Below are 21,213 nucleotides of genomic sequence, written 5' to 3'. Positions count from 1 at the left end.
GAGCCTTGATCGTGTTGTCCCTTGCTTCTCTGCCCGGGATAAATCCAACTTGATCAACGTGGACCAGGGAGGGGAGCAAGGGGAGAAGGCGATTAGCAATGATTTAGCAAATAGCTTAATATCCACATTCAGCAAGGAAATGTGTCTATAGTTAGATACCTGGGTGGTATCTTTCCCGATTTTGGGGATAACTGTAATGTGAGCCTCCAGAAGATGGTTATGCGGTTGTGAAGGGTGGGAAAGCGTATTAAAGGCAGAAAGAAATGGAGCACCCAAGATATCTAGAAAAGATTTGTAGTAAGCTGCCGTAAAACCATCAGGGCCTGGACTCTTACCCGACTTCATCTGTTTCACTGCACACTGCAGCTCATTTAGGGAGATGTCTTTTTCAAGAGCATGAACCAGGTCCTCGGAGAGGGCGGTCGGACCGTGGATATGGAGGAATTCAGAAATCAAGGAGGCTCTGGATTTATCTGTGTGTATAGGGGGGCGCTCCAGAGGGAGATTATATAAAGATTTATAAAAACTTTCAAAGTGAGCAGCAATGTCAGGGTTAGATGTGGCCTCAATGCCGTCGGGGCCCCTGATTTTATGAACCACCATGGCCAATCATTGTTCACGCAGAGCTCTAGCTAAAAACCGTCTGCTCTTATTTGCGAATTCGTAGTAGAGCTTCTGCGAAAGAATGTATCTTTTCCTGACTACCTTACCCAGTTCCGAGAGAAGTTGTGTGCGAGCGTTCGTCAGTTCCAAGAGAGTGAAGGCGGCCAGGGTCCGCTTATGAGCTCGCTCCAGTGAGTGGATCCTGTCTGTAAGGAGTTTCATACGCTCTTGTTTGAGCCTTTTACAATTCGTCACTTTAGCTATAAGAATACCCCGAATCACGCATTTGTGGGCCTCCCACTGCGTGAGAGGTGAAGTATCCGCGGAGCTATTCAAAGAAAAATATTTAGTCAGGGAAGAGCGGATCTCTTGTTCGGTAACAATATCCGCAAGCAGGGAAGCATCTAAACGACAAAATTTAGAGCTCGGATGTGCAATGGGGAACTGCAATATCATGGTGATGGGATGGTGATCCGAGAAGATCATTGGCTCTATGGTGGCGGCGTGGAGGAAAGGGAGATCCGAATGCGACAGAAAGAAGTAGTCTATCCTAGAGTATTTATTGTGCGGTGGAGAAAAAAAAGTGTAGTCCTTAACAGTAGGGTAAAGGGTACGCCAGGAGTCGTGCAATTGCAGGTGTTGTAGTTGTATACATATTTGTTTAAGGGCCTTGTAGGGCAAGAATGAGCAACCTGAGGAGGAGTTTAACAAAGGACTCAAAGGGACATTCAAATCACCCCCCAGTATCAGCATCCCTGATTGAAAGGCGGCCAGGGAGGAGGTGAGGGAATGCATAAACAAAACCTGCCTAGAGTTAGGAGCATAGACATTGGCAAGTGTGATAGGTCTGTTGGCGAAGGTCCCCTTTATAAACAGATACAGTGGAACCTCAACCTACGAGCGAACTAACGTGCGAGTTTTCCGAGATACGAGCAGTCGCTCGGACGATTTTTTGCTTCAGCACGCGAGCAGAATTTTAAAATACGAGCTCGAGGCGCACGCAGCTCTAAGTGTATATTTTCGAGGCGCACGCAGCTCAGAGGGTACGAGTCACAGCATCCCATCTCCGGGCCTTTCTCTCACTGTCTACACGTGATTGAAATGCCAACTTCTAACTTTGTTGTAACCATGGCACCAAAGAAAGCAAGTGGTAGTGCGAGTACCGAGAAGAGGAGGATGATGTCCCTCGAAATAAAGCTTGAAATCATCAAGAAGCATGAGCAAGGCATGCGAGTAAAGGAACTGGCCAAGCACTACGACCGTACAACGTCAACGATCTGCACCATCTTAAAGCAGAAGGAGTCCCTAAAGAAAATTAAGCCAGCCAAAGGTATCAAGATTATTTCAAAGCGCCGTACAGATGTGCATGAGAAGATGGAGAATCTGCTGTTGGTGTGGCTGACGGAAAAACAACTTGCTGGAGATACCGTCACTGAGGGAATAATCTGCGAGAAGGCGCGCAGTATTTTTTCAGATTTACAACAGCAAACCCCAGGCACTTCAACGGAGGAGGAATCCTTTAAAGCCAGTCGGGGCTGGTTTGATAATTTTAAGAAAAGGACGGGGATTCACTCCGTTGTTAGGCATGGTGAGGCAGCAAGTGCTGATGTAAAGGCAGCAGAGGAGTTTGTGAAAACTTTCGCAGAATTCGTTGAGGAAGAAGGATACATCCCCGAGCAAATCTTCAACTGTGACGAGACAGGGCTGTTCTGGAAGAAGATGCCGAGGAGAACATACATCACCGAAGAGGAGAAGAGGATGCCAGGACACAAACCTATGAAGGATAGGTTGACCCTCGCCCTGTGTGCCAATGCGAGTGGCGACTGCAAAATAAAGCCGCTACTCGTATACCATTCGGAGAACCCCAGAGCCTTTAAAGCGCACAAGATAATAAAGGAGAAACTCCATGTTATGTGGAGGGCAAACCCTAAGGTGTGGGTCACCAGGCAGTTCTTTATCGACTGGGTAAACCTTGTGTTTGGTCCTTCGGTGAAGAAATATTTGAAGAACAACAACCTGCCCCTGCGAGCCCTTCTTGTCCTCGACAATGCTCCTGCACATCCACCACAGATCGAGGAAGAAATACTCGACGAGTATAATTTTGTGAAGGTTCTCTACCTTCCTCCAAACACCACCTCTATCCTCCAGCCAATGGACCAACAGGTAATATCAAATTTCAAGAAACTCTACACCAAGCACCTGTTTCGCCGTTGCTTTGAGGTGACGGAGAACACAAACCTCACCCTTCGAGAGTTTTGGAAGGAGCATTTTAACATAGCAATAGGCCTCAAAATCATCGATATTGCCTGGCAGGGGGTTACGAAAAGGACCTTGACCTCTGCTTGGAAGAAGCTGTGGCCTGAAAATGTGGCTGAAAGAGATTTTGAAGGGTTTGAGATTGAGGAAGAAGAGGAGCCAGTGGAGGAAGAGATCGTGTCCATTGGCAAGACTATAGGTCTGGAGGTGGATGAAAGAGACATCGAGGAACTCGTTGAGGAGCACTCCGAGGAACTTACGACTGACGAGTTAAAGGAGTTACAAGAGCAACGGCACACAGAAGCATTAACTGAAGCTACTTCGGAGGGAGAGGAGACAGAGCTGGAGACAATCAGTACAAAAGACCTCAAGGATATTTTGGCAATGTGGGAGAGGGTGGCAGGATTTGTTGAAAAGAACCATCCTGAAAAAATTGCAACGAGTCGTGCGACAGAGCTTTTCAACGACACGTGCCTACGTCATTTCAGAAACATTCTCAAAGGGAGAATGAAACAGACTTCCTTAGACATGTTTCTTAAGAAAAGACCTTCAGCTCGAAGTGAGCAAAGTGTGGCAAAAAGGCCAAGAACTAGTGAAAGTGATGAGAATTAAGCGAAAACAAAAATCATCTCCAAGGTAAGTAAATTGTATACAACCTTATTATATCTTCATATTTTCTTTCTATTTTGTTTTTATATAATATTAGTTATGTAAAAAGCTTTTTTCCTTATGAAATAACAAGAAAAATGACAAATATGAGGTGCCATTTTGAGGGTTGGAACGGATTACGGCCGTTTCCATTATTTCTTATGGGGAAAATTGATTTAACGAGCGAGCATTTTGAGTTACGAGCTCGGCCACGGAACGAATTAAACTCGTAAGTTGAGGTTCCACTGTATCTCCCTTCAGGGTCTGCAAGGGAATCAGTGACACGGAAGGGGAGGTGTCTGTGCTGTTTTCCTCATATTTGTTATTTAACTGTGCATTGCATTGTATTACCAAGTCTTATTTCACCATGTTGTTTCTATGCATTGATCTGTTGCTGCCATCTGCTGGCCAGAGTTTGCATGCTGCATGCCTCTGCTATTGTTAGTAAGTTTTCCTCTGCTGGGCGTGGTTTAAACAGCCATGGTTGTGTCACTTCCTACAGCCATTTCTATGTGCTTCATAGCTGTGTGACAGGACATTCAATACCCTGGGCTTGTGAAGGCATCAGTTTTTGACCAGAAGCTAGCCTCAGGAAAGATATCACAGGACAGCATCAATACCTCTACTACCTTACAGTATTGTATCACTGTTTGTTGCTGTATTTGGATCAAATAAACCCACGCTGATTTCATTCCCGTGTATACGTTTGGATCCGTCTAACATGAACATCTGCCGGTCCGGTCTGCTCCACTGCTTGGATACGAAGGTAGGAAGTTACACAGCCATTATCAGATATACCTTCATTCACCTTCATGTGGGGACAGAACAGTCAAAAACTGCCTTAAAGTCCAAACCCGCTAGAGGTTCCCTCAGAGTCCAGTACCACGCTCAGGAATCTCCCTAGCAACAGGCCCACTTGCAGCAAATCTGCCCGGTTACAGTGCATGTTCCACAAGCCTATGCAGAAGCACTGCGCATACGCAGTATCTATACTCTCGCCTGGAAGTCCTCCACAACTCGCCAAGCCATTCTTTACGTCCTATATTAACCTTTGCTCGGATAATAGAAGTACTGTTTATGCACGCTTCTTACATTGCCGTGGCCGCCCCAAAACCCCGCAATTCACTCTAAACATCTTAGAAATTTTATCAAAGTGCCCTATCGGAGCCGTGCTGCGATTTTCAGCCCCCAATTCAAAAGTTAATTTTCTTAAAGAGACAGCGCACCTTAAGTCAAAATGGCGACAAGGACTTTGCACAGTTCCCAGTGATGAAATAAAGCAAATGCAACCTGATACTGATCATCATGAAGGGCAGAGAACAGAATCCACACTTCCAGCAGAACAAGTCGTGCGACCAAGACGCTCTCTCAAACCGATGGTAAAGGTCATTGAAAACTATCACACCACGAAAGATGAGCTATGTGATAACCTGGAGGAGCAATGGGAACGAGTTTCCTCCCTCATGTCCGGACTTAAATCCTCCTCAGGTGATGCCACAAGCTTACAAGCTGCCGTCGGGCGGCTGGACAAAGATCATGAAAGATACAAGAGACTGTCCACAAGGTATATAACCTTTCTAAAAGACTCTAATATCAATGAAGCCCTATCAGAACTGAGCAAGGCAGAATCAATAGCCAGACAAAGAGACGTCATGGTGCTGGATGTTAAAGGTAAAGTGGAACTCCGTATCTCGCATTTGCAAGAAACTAGATCACACAGATCAAATTCGTCTAAACATTCCTCTCGGTCATACAGATCATCGTGCTCAAGAAGCTCAGCCTTGAGCGACAGATTACTAGAGGCCCGCATAAACGCAGAGCAATCCAAAGCGAGACGCTCCTTCATGGAAAAAGAAGCTCTTGCAAGGGCAGAAGCAGAGGCCAAGAGGGCAGAGGCAGAGGCAGAGGCCAAGAGGGCAGAGGCCAAGAGGGCAGAGGCAGAGGCCAAGAGGGCAGAGGCAGAGGCAGAGGCCAAGAGGGCAGGGGCCAAGAGGGCAGAGGCAGAAGCAGAGGCCAAGAGGGCAGAAGCGGAAGCAGAGGCTCGAATAAAGATTTTCGAATCAGAGATGCAGGAGGAAATTGCGTTAGCTAAAGTAAGACTACTTGAGCAAGCACTGAGCCAAGGTCTTGATCCAGTCTGGTTGCCACCACAGGAGATAGATGATCCAGTTGATCGCACCAGTGACTATGTACTGAATGAGTTATCTGCGCCACCCCCAGTTTGCAGTACCCTCCAAGCCGACAACACGGAAACCTCCAAGTCAGCTCTACCTGCAGTAACAGTGCTACCCACAGCACCCAAGCAACCTAATAACCATCACCCAGATGTGCCCTCTCAAGGACGGTTATTACAGCAAGATCGCTATCAGGTGTTTTCTGGCCTACCTCCACAGCTCAAGCAGCAGTCATCACAATCTACAGAGGCTAAACGACAGCTCAACCCTTCAGCTACATCATTCTACCCAGAAGCATCTCACCCCTTCACGCCAGGCAGCCCATACGCTCCAGGGGCATCACAAGTAGTCATGGCAGCAAGCAGTGAGAAATCAGATATGTCTGAGTTTGCCAGGTTTATGGTGAGCAGAGAGCTAATCAACACCAGTCTCTCAAAATTTGATGACCGTGCAGAGAGCTACAGAGCTTGGAAGGCAACCTTCAAGGCCGCCATCGCTAACCTCAACCTAACCGCAGAGCAGGAGTTTGACCTCTTGATCAAATGGCTGGGCCCAGGCTCCACAAATCATGTCAAGAGCCTCAGAACTGTCTACGTGGGACAAGCAGAAGCAGGTCTAGCTGTAACCTGGCAAAGACTCGAACGTACCTTCAGCAGTGCAGAAGCAATAGAGAAGGCCCTATTCAAGAGACTGCAGAACGTTCCAAGGATCAATCTCAAGGATGTCCAGAAGCTTCAGGATTTAAGTGATCTGCTCATGGAACTGGAGCTTGCCAAGGGTGACCCTCGTCTGTCCTGGCTGTGCTACCTGGATACAGCTCACGGGGTGAACCCAATTGTCGTGAAGCTACCATACAGTCTGCAAGAAAAGTGGTACAAAAGAGAGCATGACATCACCTTTCCCCCATTTATTCACTTCAGATGAGGAATGACCCCAGCCTCGACTTCCTGGAGTGCAACACTACAGCTTCAGCGACATCATCACCAAGGTATGAAAGCGTCATGCATAAACACAGAGACTTCAAGAGCAGCGTGAGTGTTAGAAAGACTAACCTACCATCTCCTGCAGCACCCACGGGTAAACAGTACGCTACCTCATCAGGAGATAAGACCTTCAATCGTGAATGTCCCATTCATAAAAAACCACACTCTCTGAACAAATGTAGAGGGTTTAGATCTAAAACCATACTGGAGCACAAGAAAATCCTCACCGAGCTTGGGGTATGTTTCAGATGCTGCGCTTCATTGGAGCACATGGCTAAGGACTGTAAATCTGTCATCAAGTGTGAGGAGTGTCATAGTGAAAGACATGCCTCAGCTATGCACCCAATCTCACTCTCCAGAGATTCACCCACTGCCGTCACCACCAGTCCTGCTCCAAGTCATGGCGGGGAGCCCCAGAATTGCGCTAATGTAGCCACCGCTGTTTCCTGCTCATGCTTGGACGTATGTGGGGAGGGCCAGTGCGAGAAATGTTGTGCCCTAATATGCCTAATCAAGGTCTACCCAGAGGGACTACCAGAAAAGGCAGTAAAAATGTATGCCATCATCGACGACCAAAGCAACCGGTCCCTAGCAGGTCCTAAATTCTTTGAAGCCTTTGGAATAAAGGGACCATCTGAACCCTATACCTTAAACACCTGCTCGGGCCGCATAGAGACTAGCGGCAGAAGGGCACCAGGATTCATCGCTTCTCTTGTCAGTGGGGATATGGAAATACCCTTACCGACACTGATCGAATGCGATCAAATACCCAACCATAGGGATGAGATTCCTACCCCAGAAGCTGCATTTCACCAACCTCACCTAAGGCACCTAGCCAACGTTATCCCACCTATGGACATCAACGCCGAGATTCTACTTCTGCTCGGCAGAGACAATCTAAGGGTACACAAGGTGCGTCAATAGTGTAATGGTCCTGACTATGCGCCATACGACCAGAGACTGGACTTGGGATGGGTAATCATAGGAAATGTATGCTTAGATCAACCAGGAATCGACTCCTTCAAAATGTACGTGCAAGCAGATGGACGCACAACTTGCATTAAGCCGTGTCCTCGTCACTATGAGGTGAAAGAGAAGTCTCCAGGCCTCATACAACCACCTGACATCATTACTCCCCTCTTTGCCGAAAACTTGGGGAGATCAGTCTTTCATACAACCAAAGACGACGATAAAGTAGCCTTGTCAGTAGAGGACAGAGAATTTGTCAAGTTAATGGACAGTGAGTTCTTTAAAGACGAAACCAATCACTGGGTTTCTCCATTACCGTTCCGAGCTACCAGGGTAAGACTCCCGAACAACCGAGAACAAGCTCTGTCTAGATTTAACTCTCTTCAGCGTACCATGAACAGCAAGCCTGAAATGAGAGAATACATTGTCGCCTTTATGGATAAAATATTCCATAACAACCATGCAGAACCAGCTCCACCCTTAAGGAAGAACGACAAGTGCTGCTACTTGCCTTCATTCAGAGTATATCATGCCACTAGACCTATGTCTGTAGTTTCCTTTACGAACTCTACTTGGCTTACAGGTCCGGAGTTTCTGCTAGGACAGGCGGACAAATGTGTACAGGAAGTTTTCAGCATCCAGGATCCGGATAATGATCCAGAAATCTGCGCTGAAGTTAGTGCATTGGTCACTGGAACAAAGCAAACCTCCAGCCTTGGTTGCCAGTGCTTTGAACGTTTCTCCAGTTGGATGAGACTCATCAGAACTATCGCAAGGTTAGTGCACTTTGCGAAATGTTATCACAATACTCACGAAGATAAGGATTGTCACGGTTGGCACGTCTGCCATAAACCCTTCTCTGCGGAGAACATCTCTCATAGTGAGTCCCTCATAATACGTCACGTCCAACAAGGGGAATTCAATGTAGAATGGAAGTTCTTGTACAACAAACAGCAGATTCCAATAAAAATTCCTCTTGCCAACTTAAATCCAGTTATTGACACTTTTGGCTTGCTCAGAGTTGGTAGTCGTTTGAATCGAGCCCAGCTAGGAGTTGCAGAACAAAATCCTCCCATCGTCCCCAGCAAACACCATATCACCGTCTTGCTGATCCGACACTACCACAAAAAGACTGAACACCAGGGCAGGCAAATCACTGAGGGCAAGTTACGGTCTGCTGGCCTTTGGATTATAGGTATGAAAAAACGTGTGGCCCAAGTACTGCATGACTGTGTTCACTGTCGCAAAGCTAGAGGAAAACAACTACACCAACAAATTGCTGATTTGCCTGCGGACAGACTATGTACAGAGCCTCCTTTCACCTACGTTGGCCTAGACGTCTTTGGGCCATGGATGGTGTCCGCACGCAAGACCCGCGGCGGTCACGCAAACAGTAAGCGTTGGGCTGTACTATTTACTTGCATGAGTGTGCGAGCCGTTCACTTAGAGGTCATAGAATCCATGGACACACCCAGCCTTATTAATGCCTTAAGACGGTTCTTTGCAATTAGAGATGAACGAATCGAAGTAGGCGAAGTGGAATTCGTTTTGAATATTGGAAAAATTTCGATTTGCGCCGAATCCGAAAATTAGCATACTTCGGATGCGCGAATCAAAATTTTTCCTAAAATGGCGGCGACATGTGCGGCGACGGAGCGGGGATGTCTGGGAAGGCGCGCAGACAAGGCGCGCTGACCCATAATGCATTCATTAATGACATGTGATCGCATTAGCCAATCAGCAGCCAGCCAGCCAGCACTGTGTAATGGTCGAGCTATAAATGGCGGCAATTTTAGAATTCTCCATTTGCCTCCAGTCATTCAAGAGAGGCAGACCTCTCTGTATTAGGGACAGAGTTAGGGCCACAGAAACGTTACTTAGGGACAGAGAAACGTTACTTAGGGACAGAGAAACGTTACTTAGGGCCACAGAAAAGTTACTTAGGGACAGAGAAACGTTACTTAGGGACAGAGAAACGTTACTTAGGGCCACAGAAACGTTACTTAGGGACAGAGAATCGTTACTTAGGGCCACAGAAACGTTACTTAGGGCCACAGAAACGTTACTTAGGGCCACAGAAACGTTACTTAGGGCCACAGAAACGTTACTTAGGGCCACAGAATCGTTACTTAGGGCCACAGAAACGTTACTTAGGGCCACAGAAACGTTACTTAGGGCCACAGAAACGTTACTGAGGGCCACAGAACCGTTACTTAGGGCCACAGAAACGTTACTCAGGGACACAGAATTGTTACTGAGGGACACAGAATTGTTACTGAGGGACACAGAATTGTTACTTAGGGACACAGAATTGTTACTCAGGGACAGACACAGAATTGTTACTGAGGGACACAGAATTGTTACTGAGGGCCACAGAACCGTTACTTAGGGCCACAGAATTGTTACTCAGGGACACAGAATTGTTACTGAGGGCCACAGAACCGTTACTTAGGGCCACAGAAACGTTACTTAGGGACACAGAATTGTTACTCAGGGACAGACACAGAATTGTTACTGAGGGACACAGAATTGTTACTGAGGGCCACAGAACCATTACTTAGGGCAACAGAAACGTTACTCAGGGACACAGAATTGTTACTGAGGGCCACAGAACCGTTACTTAGGGCCACAGAAACGTTACTTAGGGACACAGAATTGTTACTCAGGGACAGACACAGAATTGTCACTCAGGGACACAGAATTGTTACTGAGGGCCACAGAACCGTTACTTAGGGCCACAGAATTGTTACTCAGGGACAGACACAGAATTGTTACTCAGGGACACAGAATTGTTACTGAGGGACACAGAACTGTTACTTAGGGCCACAGAAACGTTACTCAGGGACACAGAATTGTTACTCCGGGACACAGAATTGTTACTGAGGGCCACAGAACCGTTACTTAGGGCCACAGAAACGTTACTCAGGGACACAGAATTGTTACTGAGGGCCACAGAACCGTTACTTAGGGCCACAGAAACGTTACTTAGGGACACAGAATTGTTACTCAGGGACAGACACAGAATTGTTACTCAGGGACACAGAATTGTTACTCAGGGACAGACACAGAATTGTTACTGAGGGACACAGAATTGTTACTGAGGGCCACAGAACCGTTACTTAGGGCCACAGAAACTTTACTTAGGGACACAGAATTGTTACTCAGGGACAGACACAGAATTGTTACTGAGGGACACAGAATTGTTACTGAGGGCCACAGAACCATTACTTAGGGCCACAGAAACGTTACTCGGACACAGAATTGTTACTGAGGGCCACAGAACCGTTACTTAGGGCCACAGAAAGGTTACTTAGGGCCACAGAATTGTTACTGAGGGCCCCAGAACCGTTACTTAGGTCCACAGAAACGTTACTTAGGGACACAGAATTGTTACTCAGGGACAGACACAGAATTGTTACTCAGGGACACAGAATTGTTACTGAGGGACACAGAATTGTTACTCAGGGACAGACACAGAATTGTTACTCAGGGACAGACACAGAATTGTTACTGAGGGACACAGAATTGTTACTGAGGGCCACAGAACCGTTACTTAGGGCCACAGAAACGTTACTCGGACACAGAATTGTTACTGAGGGCCACAGAACCGTTACTTAGGGCCACAGAAACGTTACTTAGGGACACAGAATTGTTACTCAGGGACAGACACAGAATTGTTACTCAGGGACACAGAATTGTTACTGAGGGCCACAGAACCGTTACTTAGGGCCACAGAAACGTTACTTAGGGCCACAGAATTGTTACTGAGGGCCCCAGAACCGTTACTTAGGTCCACAGAAACGTTACTTAGGGACACAGAATTGTTACTCAGGGACAGACACAGAATTGTTACTCAGGGACACAGAATTGTTACTGAGGGACACAGAATTGTTACTCAGGGACAGACACAGAATTGTTACTCAGGGACAGACACAGAATTGTTACTGAGGGACACAGAATTGTTACTGAGGGCCACAGAACCGTTACTTAGGGCCACAGAAACGTTACTTAGGGACACAGAATTGTTACTCAGGGACAGACACAGAATTGTTACTCAAGGCCACAGAATTGTTACTGAGGGCACAGAACCGTTACTTAGGGCCACAGAAACGTTACTTAGGACCACAGAATTGTTACTCAGGGACAGACACAGAATTGTTACTGAGGGAAACAGAATTGTTACTGAGGGACACAGAATTGTTACTGAGGGACAGACACAGAATTGTTACTCAGGGACAGACACAGAATTGTTACTCAGGGACAGACACAGAATTGTTACTGAGGGCCACAGAATTGTTACTGAGGGCCACAGAATTGTTACTGAGGGCCACAGAATTGTTACTCAGGGCCACAGAATTGTTACTCAGGGACAGACACAGAATTGTTACTCAGGGACACAGAATTGTTACTCAGGGACACAGAATCGTTGAATTAAAGAGTATGTCAGACAACATGCAGAGGAGTGGCAGAGGAGGCAATGTTTTAGGAGCGAGCAGACGTGGCAGCAGAGGAAGGGGTCGAGGCAGCACTAGTCGCAGCCAGAGGCCAGTGCTCCCAGTGTCATCCAGCGGTCGTGTCTCCACCGACAACCCTGCCGTCATCGATTGGTTGGCTCGGTCGTCTTCCTCTTCCCAGGTCACCTCTGACACCTACAGCCAACGGTCGGTGTGTACGTCAGACACAACCGTTAGTTGGCATGGCCCGGGAGCAAGCCCACTGAAATCACGTGTCCTCTACCTGCCCCTGTCCTTTGCTGTTCCCTCACCAAGCGAAGTATCGCATGCTGTGGGCTCAGCCCCACTGTACAGTGAGGAAGAGCTAACAGAGGGCGGTCAGGAACGGGGGGAGACATCCGCCTCTTCAGCAGCCAGGCGAAGAAGTACTGGCGAGGAGAGTGGCTCGGTAGCCGGTCTAGAGACAGGTCTGTCTCCTGACCCAGACGCAGCCGAGGGGGCTAGTAGTGAGGCAGAGACCCTACTTGATGATGAGGAGGTTGATCGCACTTGGCAGCCTCGTCGTCATCAGGCAATTTCTTCCGCATCATCAGGAGAAGAGGGTGCCAGCTTGGCAGCGAGCGAAACAGTCGGTGGGTTGCCCAGGAGGCAGCAGGGTCGCAGCAGTGTCAGTGGAGCCAAACGGCCACGGAGTAGAGCACCAGCTCCACTGCAGCCTACCACCACGGCCAGTAGTGGTGCCGGTGTGCACGGAGGAAGTAGCAGTCAGCCAGTGAGGAGTAGCGGGGGCAAAGTTTCCTACTCGGCGGTGTGGCAATTTTTCGTCAAGCCGCCTGAGGAAGTAAACGTAGCCGTATGTCGACTATGTGGCCAGAAAGTCAAGCGTGGCCAGGGGGCCCATGTTGGGACTACAGCGTTGCGTCAGCATATGCAGCGTCGCCATTCGGTGGCCTGGGAAAACCGTGATAAAGATACGGCGGTTCTGCCTGCCCCAGCCCCCACTCCATCACCCGCTCCATTACTTGCTCCGTCACCCGACGTCAATCGCCCTCTATCAGCCAGTCAAGGCTCCAACACCTCTGCTGAGGGGAGTTGTCGCTCGTTGGCATCTTCCGCTCGTTCAGATGCTCCTTCTCCTGCTACTCCTCTTCACGGATTCCGTCAGCAGTCTTTTTTGGAATCCGTTTCCAAGAGACAACAGTTTGCGAGCACGCACCCGACGGTGCAAAAGCTGAATGTCCTCCTGTCCAAGTTGCTGGTGCTGCAGTCCCTCCCTTTCCAAGTGGTGGACTCAGCACCTTTCCGAGAAATGATGGCTTGTGCCGCGCCGCGGTGGAGAGTGCCAAGCCGTCATTTCTTCGCCAAAAAGGCAGTGCCAGCCCTGCATTCACATGTAGAAGAGATGGTGGGCCAGTCTTTGAGCATGCCAGTCTCTGCCAAAGTGCACGGCAGCGCCGACGTGTGGAGCTGTAACTACGGTCAGGGACAGTACATGTCATTTACGGCACACTGGGTGAACGTGGTGCCGGCACAGCCGCACCAGCAACTTGGACAGGTCACGACGCCTTTGCCTCCACGTTTGCACGTCCTTGGTCCAGCAAACATGTCCGCCTCTACCACCTCTTCTTCCGCCGTGTCCTCAGCCGCCACCCCCGTGCCAAGTCCCATTACCCGACCGGCATATCACATGTGCAGGGCGCAACGGTGTCACGCTGTGCTGCACCTGGTATGCCTTGGCGAACGTAGTCACACAGGGGAGGAACTTCTGAGTGTAATGAACAGAGAAATCGACAGATGGCTGTCTCCGCGCAAACTGAAAATCGGAACCATGTTGACCGACAACGGAAAGAACATGGTGTCTGCTCTGCGTCAAGGAAGGTTGTGCCATGCGCCATGCATGGCTCACGTGTTCAATCTGGTTGTCAAGCGGTTCCTAAAATCCACCATCCCACTGCAAGACATCCTTAAAATGTCACGTAAACTTTGCATGCATTTCAGCCATTCCTACAGCGCAAAGCACACCCTCCTTGAGCTGCAGCGGCAGAACGGAATTCCACAGCATCGCCTGATCTGCGACGTTGCAACAAGGTGGAATTCAACCCTACACATGTTAGACCGCCTTTACGAGCAGCGAAAGGCCATCACCGATTTCCTGATGCTACAAGCGGATAAAGGTACTCCCCTGTGTAACTTCGATGTCAGCCATTGGCAGCTCATGCGTGACACCTGCCGCTTGCTCAGGCCCTTTGAGGAGGCCACGCTATTCGTGAGTCGGCAGGACTATGGGATGAACGACGTCATTCCTCTGTTGCACGTCCTGGAACAAATGCTGTTAACAATGGCTGGTCAGGGTGCGGTAGACGTGGGGCACAGATCTCAACGCCACATGACCCCTGTGGGGGCAGGACAGGAAGAAGAGGAGGAGGTAGAGGAGGACATTTGTGCTCAGGAATTATTGAGTGAAATGGGTGGTTTTTCCACTCAGCGGACAGGAGTGGAGGAGCAGGAGCATCTGGTAGAGGAGGAGGAGGAGGAGACAGAGGACCCAGACGCACCGTGGCAGTATGCTGTGGAGATGGAGGCAGGGAGTCCCTCGCATTCCTTGGCACAAATGGCCCATAGCATGCTCGCTTGCTTGCGTAGCGACAGCCGAATAATAACCATCAGACAGAGGGATGACTTTTGGCTGTCCACCTTGTTGGACCCTCGCTACCGTTCCAAAATGGTGCCTTTTTCACACCTGCTGAGAGGGAGGCCAAAACGTCCATCCTCAGACACTGTGGGCCCTGTGCGCTCGCGTTCCGCTGCCATGGCAGCAGGGGAGGGGTGGGGTGGTAGGAGCAGTGGCAGCTCCACCAGCAGCGGCTGCCTCAGTCTGCAGTCGATGATGAGTAGCTTTCTTCACCAGCGCAGTGAGGAAACTGCTAACCAGCCGCAGCAGCAGCAGCAGCATCAGGTGGACCTGGAGCAGGAGCTCAAACAACAGGCATGGGCCTACTTGGACAGCACCCTGCCAACCGAGGTAGACAATCCCCTTGACTACTGGGCAAGGAAACTTGACCTTTGGCTCCAACTAGCTGAATTTGCCCTTGAAAGGCTGTAATGCCCGGCCAGTAGCGTGGCATCGGAGCGCGTGTTTAGTGCGGCAGGAGGTATTGTAACTCCGCAGAGGACACGACTGTCCACCCAAAGTGTGGAGAGACTCACGTTTGTGAAAATGAATCAGGCGTGGATTAGTCTGGATTTCAAACCACCAGTTCCTGACACAACTGACTAAATCCGCGATGAATCATGCCTCAAACATGTGCCACTTTCAGGTCTCCTCACACTGCTGGTGTGTTTCATTTTGTCATAGGGTGCTGGCAGATTACGGGCCTCCCATAGCTGCTGCCAGGCCCCTAATCTGCCATGGGCCCCTGTACCGCCTCCTCACGCTGCTGCAAGGTCCACAGTGTCTCATGGGTCCCTGTACCGCCTCCCATTGCTGCTGCCAGGCCCCTAATCTGCCATGGGCCCCCGTACCGCCTCCTCATGCTGCTGCCAGGTCCACAGTGTGTCATGCCATGTGCCACTTTCAGGTCTCCTCACACTGCTGCTGGGTTCCATTTTGTCATAGGATGCTGGCAGATTACGGGCCTCACATTGCTGCGGCCAGGCCCCTAATCTGCCATGGGCCCCTGTACCGCCTCCTCACGCTGCTGCAAGGTCCACAGTGTGTCATGCCATGTGCCACTTTCAGGTCTCCTCACACTGCTGGTGTGTTTTATTTTGTCATAGGATGCTGGCACATTACGTGCCTCACATTGCTGCGGCCAGGCCCCTAATCTGCCATGGGCCCCTGTACCGCCTCCTCACGCTGCTGCCAGGTCCACAGTGTCTCATGGGTCCCTGTACCGCCTCCCATTGCTGCTGTCTCCAACGCCACACTCTGCCATGTGCCACTTTCAGGTCTCCTCACACTGCTGCTGGGTTCCATTTTGTCATAGGATGCTGGCAGATTACGGGCCTCACATTGCTGCGGCCAGGCCCCTAATCTGCCATGGGCCCCTGTACCGCCTCCTCACGCTGCTGCAAGGTCCACAGTGTGTCATGCCATGTGCAACTTTCAGGTCTCCTCACACTGCTGGTGTGTTTCATTTTGTCATAGGATGCTGGCAGATTACGTGCCTCACATTGCTGCGGCCAGGCCCCTAATCTGCCATGGGCCCCTGTACCGCCTCCTCACGCTGCTGCCAGGTCCACAGTGTCTCATGGGTCCCTGTACCGCCTCCCATTGCTGCTGTCTCCAACGCCACACTCTGCCATGTGCCACTTTCAGGTCTCCTCACACTGCTGCTGGGTTCCATTTTGTCATAGGATGCTGGCAGATTACGGGCCTCACATTGCTGCGGCCATGCCCAAATCTGCCATGGGCCCCCGTACCGCCTCGTCACGCTGCTGCTAGGTCCACAGTGTGTCATGGGTCCCTGTACCGCCTCCCATTGCTGCTGTCTCCATCGCCACACTCTGCCATGTGCCACTTTCAGGTCTCCTCACACTCCTGCTGGTTTCCATTTTGTCATAGGTTGCTGGCAGATTACACGCCTCCCATAGGTGCTGCCAGGCCCCAAATCTGCCATGGGCCCCCGTACCGCCTCGTCACGCTGCTGCTAGGTCCACAGTGTGTCATGGGTCCCTGTACCGCCTCCCATTGCTGCTGTTTCCATCGCCACACTCTGCCATGTGCCACTTTCAGGTCTCCTCACACTCCTGCTGGTTTCCATTTTGTCATAGGTTGCTGGCAGATTACAGGCCTCCCATAGGTGCTGCCAGGCCCCAAATCTGCCATGGGCCCCCGTACCGCCTCGTCACGCTGCTGCTGGGTCCACAGTGTGTCATGGGTCCCTGTACCGCCTCCCATTGCTGCTGTCTCCATCGCCACACTCTGCCATGTGCCACTTTCAGGTCTCCTCACACTCCTGCTGGTTTCCATTTTGTCATAGGTTGCTGGCAGATTACAGGCCTCCCATAGGTGCTGCCAGGCCCCAAATCTGCCATGGCCCCCGTACCGCCTCGTCACGCTGCTGCTAGGTCCACAGTGTGTCATGGGTCCCTGTACGGCCTCCCATTGCTGCTGTCTCCATCGCCACACTCTGCCATGTGCCACTTTCAGGTCTCCTCACACTCCTGCTGGTTTCCATTTTGTCATAGGTTGCTGGCAGATTACAGGCCTCCCATAGGTGCTGCCAGGCCCCAAATCTGCCATGGGCCCCCGTACCGCCTCGTCACGCTGCTGCTAGGTCCACAGTGTGTCATGGGTCCCTGTACCGCCTCCCATTGCTGCTGTCTCCATCGCCACACTCTGCCATGTGCCACTTTCAGGTCTCCTCACACTCCTGCTGGTTTCCATTTTGTCATAGGTTGCTGGCAGATTACAGGCCTCCCATAGGTGCTGCCAGGCCCCAAATCTGCCATGGGCCCCCGTACCGCCTCGTCACGCTGCTGCTAGGTCCACAGTGTGTCATGGGTCCCTGTACGGCCTCCCATTGCTGCTGTCTCCATCGCCACACTCTGCCATGTGCCACTTTCAGGTCTCCTCACACTCCTGCTGGTTTCCATTTTGTCATAGGTTGCTGGCAGATTACAGGCCTCCCATAGGTGCTGCCAGGCCCCAAATCTGCCATGGGCCCCCGTACCGCCTCGTCACGCTGCTGCTAGGTCCACAGTGTATCATGGGTCCCTGTACCGCTTCCCATTGCTGCTGTCTCCATCGCCACACTCTGCCATGTGCCACTTTCAGGTCTCCTCACACTCCTGCTGGTTTCCATTTTGTCATAGGTTGCTGGCAGATTACAGGCCTCCCATAGGTGCTGCCAGGCCCCAAATCTGCCATGGGCCCCCGTACCGCCTCCTCACGCTGCAGCTAGGTCCACAGTGTGTCATGGGTCCCTGTACGGCCTCCCAATGCTGCTGTCTCCATCGCCACACTCTGCCATGTGCCACTTTCAGGTCTCCTCACACTCCTGCTGGTTTCCATTTTGTCATAGGTTGCTGGCAGATTACAGGCCTCCCATAGGTGCTGCCAGGCCCCAAATCTGCCATGGGCCCCCGTACCGCCTCGTTACACTGCTGCTGGGTCCACAGTGTGTCATGGGTCCCCGTACCGCCTCCCATTGCTGCTGTCTCCAACGCCACACTCTGCCATGTGCCACTTTCAGGTCTCCTCACACTCCTGCTGGTTTCCATTTTGTCATAGGTTGCTGGCAGATTACAGGCCTCCCATAGGTGCTGCCAGGCCCCAAATCTGCCATGGGCCCCCGTACCGCCTCGTCACGCTGCTGCTAGGTCCACAGTGTGTCATGGGTCCCTGTACGGCCTCCCATTGCTGCTGTCTCCATCGCCACACTCTGCCATGTGCCACTTTCAGGTCTCCTCACACTCCTGCTGGTTTCCATTTTGTCATAGGTTTCTGGCAGATTACAGGCCTCCCATAGGTGCTGCCAGGCCCCAAATCTGCCATGGGCCCCCGTACCGCCTCGTCACGCTGCTGCTAGGTCCACAGTGTGTCATGGGTCCCTGTACCGCCTCCCATTGCTGCTGTCTCCATCGCCACACTCTGCCATGTGCCACTTTCAGGTCTCCTCACACTCCTGCTGGTTTCCATTTTGTCATAGGTTGCTGGCAGATTACAGGCCTCCCATAGGTGCTGCCAGGCCCCAAATCTGCCATGGGCCCCCGTACCGCCTCGTCACGCTGCTGCTAGGTCCACAGTGTGTCATGGGTCCCTGTACCGCCTCCCATTGCTGCTGTTTCCATCGCCACACTCTGCCATGTGCCACTTTCAGGTCTCCTCACACTCCTGCTGGTTTCCATTTTGTCATAGGTTGCTGGCAGATTACAGGCCTCCCATAGGTGCTGCCAGGCCCCAAATCTGCCATGGGCCCCCGTACCGCCTCGTCACGCTGCTGCTGGGTCCACAGTGTGTCATGGGTCCCTGTACCGCCTCCCATTGCTGCTGTCTCCATCGCCACACTCTGCCATGTGCCACTTTCAGGTCTCCTCACACTCCTGCTGGTTTCCATTTTGTCATAGGTTGCTGGCAGATTACAGGCCTCCCATAGGTGCTGCCAGGCCCCAAATCTGCCATGGCCCCCGTACCGCCTCGTCACGCTGCTGCTAGGTCCACAGTGTGTCATGGGTCCCTGTACGGCCTCCCATTGCTGCTGTCTCCATCGCCACACTCTGCCATGTGCCACTTTCAGGTCTCCTCACACTCCTGCTGGTTTCCATTTTGTCATAGGTTGCTGGCAGATTACAGGCCTCCCATAGGTGCTGCCAGGCCCCAAATCTGCCATGGGCCCCCGTACCGCCTCGTCACGCTGCTGCTAGGTCCACAGTGTGTCATGGGTCCCTGTACCGCCTCCCATTGCTGCTGTCTCCATCGCCACACTCTGCCATGTGCCACTTTCAGGTCTCCTCACACTCCTGCTGGTTTCCATTTTGTCATAGGTTGCTGGCAGATTACAGGCCTCCCATAGGTGCTGCCAGGCCCCAAATCTGCCATGGGCCCCCGTACCGCCTCGTCACGCTGCTGCTAGGTCCACAGTGTGTCATGGGTCCCTGTACGGCCTCCCATTGCTGCTGTCTCCATCGCCACACTCTGCCATGTGCCACTTTCAGGTCTCCTCACACTCCTGCTGGTTTCCATTTTGTCATAGGTTGCTGGCAGATTACAGGCCTCCCATAGGTGCTGCCAGGCCCCAAATCTGCCATGGGCCCCCGTACCGCCTCGTCACGCTGCTGCTAGGTCCACAGTGTGTCATGGGTCCCTGTACGGCCTCCCATTGCTGCTGTCTCCATCGCCACACTCTGCCATGTGCCACTTTCAGGTCTCCTCACAGTCCTGCTGGTTTCCATTTTGTCATAGGTTGCTGGCAGATTACAGGCCTCCCATAGGTGCTGCCAGGCCCCAAATCTGCCATGGGCCCCCGTACCGCCTCGTCACGCTGCTGCTGGGTCCACAGTGTGTCATGGGTCCCTGTACCACCTCCCATTGCTGCTGTCTCCATCGCCACACTCTGCCATGTGCCACTTTCAGGTCTCCTCACACTCCTGCTGGTTTCCATTTTGTCATAGGTTGCTGGCAGATTACAGGCCTCCCATAGGTGCTGCCAGGCCCCAAATCTGCCATGGGCCCCCGTACCGCCTCGTCACGCTGCTGCTAGGTCCACAGTGTGTCATGGGTCCCTGTACCGCCTCCCATTGCTGCTGTCTCCATCGCCACACTCTGCCATGTGCCACTTTCAGGTCTCCTCACACTCCTGCTGGTTTCCATTTTGTCATAGGGTGCTGTATGGCCTCCCATTGCTGCTGCCTCCACCGCCACACTGTTCGCCGAATCAGTCGAATCGAATTTTTGAATACTTCGCTCATCTCTATTCGCAATCAGAGGACCAGTGAAACAGTTGAGGTCTGACCGTGGAAGCAACTTCATTGGAGCCTGTAGAGAACTGAACATTGACACCAAACCCATTCAAGATCACTTGGCGGAAAAGGTTTGTACCTGGATCTTCAATCCTCCTCATAGTTCCCACATGGGGGGCTCCTGGGAGAGAATGATCGGGATCTCACGCAATATCTTGAATTGTATATTGATGGATGTAAACTCTTCAAGACTCACACATGAGACTCTAGTCACCCTTCTCGCTGAGTTTCAGCCATCATCAATTCTAGACCCCTCGTGCCAGTATCTATGGATCCTGAAACACCAGCCGTACTGACTCCAGCTATCCTACTTACCCAAAAAACTAAGAATATGCTAATGCCTAATGGTGAATTTACTCATGCGAATATCTACCAAAAACACTGGAAACGTTTACAATACCTAGCTGATCACTTCTGGAACAGGTGGCGAAAGGAGTATCTCAGTATTCTTCAAGGAAGAAGAAAGTGGCAACACCACAAACCAAACTTGAAAGAAGGTGACCTCATGTTGATGAAGGAGCAACATACCGTACGGATTGACTGGCCTATGGGACTAATCACAAAGGTTCTTCCTAGCAAGGATGGCGAGGTCCGTAAAGTGGAGTTGAAGATCTTCAGAAAGGGTGAGCTTAAAACGTTCGCAAGGCCAATTAACAAGCTCAT

This window comes from Staurois parvus, unplaced genomic scaffold, assembly GCF_062004578.1.
Source record: "Staurois parvus isolate SC_StPar_1 unplaced genomic scaffold, SC_StPar_1.0 ptg000143l, whole genome shotgun sequence".
Taxonomy (NCBI): domain Eukaryota; kingdom Metazoa; phylum Chordata; class Amphibia; order Anura; family Ranidae; genus Staurois; species Staurois parvus.
Note: the sequence above shows the minus strand (reverse complement) of the source record.